We start from the raw sequence: 326 nt of genomic DNA on the forward strand, positions 1-326 counted from the left end.
CAGAGTTTCTCTACAAACTCTTCCAAGATCACAGTAAAGCTTCTTCTTGATGAGCCCTCTCAACAATGAAGATAACTACCAGTTTTCACTACTGAATCTTTATCAGTTCTTTCTTTACAAAATCTTTGTTACAGAAAATATAAAAGATATACAGAATTTGGTCTCAATCACTTGCAATGAATCTCACACAAGAAGTTATTTGTCCATTTGAGTGTTTGTGAGATCATTCTCTTTTTCTCTCAAGAGGTCTTTTTCAGCTCTCTATTGATTATGAATAAACGTTGGTTCTAGGTCTGAAAAAGCAATATCAAAAGTTATTCAAATGT

The sequence above is a fragment of the Cicer arietinum genome, chromosome 6 (assembly GCF_000331145.2).
Source record: "Cicer arietinum cultivar CDC Frontier isolate Library 1 chromosome 6, Cicar.CDCFrontier_v2.0, whole genome shotgun sequence".
Taxonomy (NCBI): Eukaryota; Viridiplantae; Streptophyta; class Magnoliopsida; order Fabales; family Fabaceae; genus Cicer; species Cicer arietinum.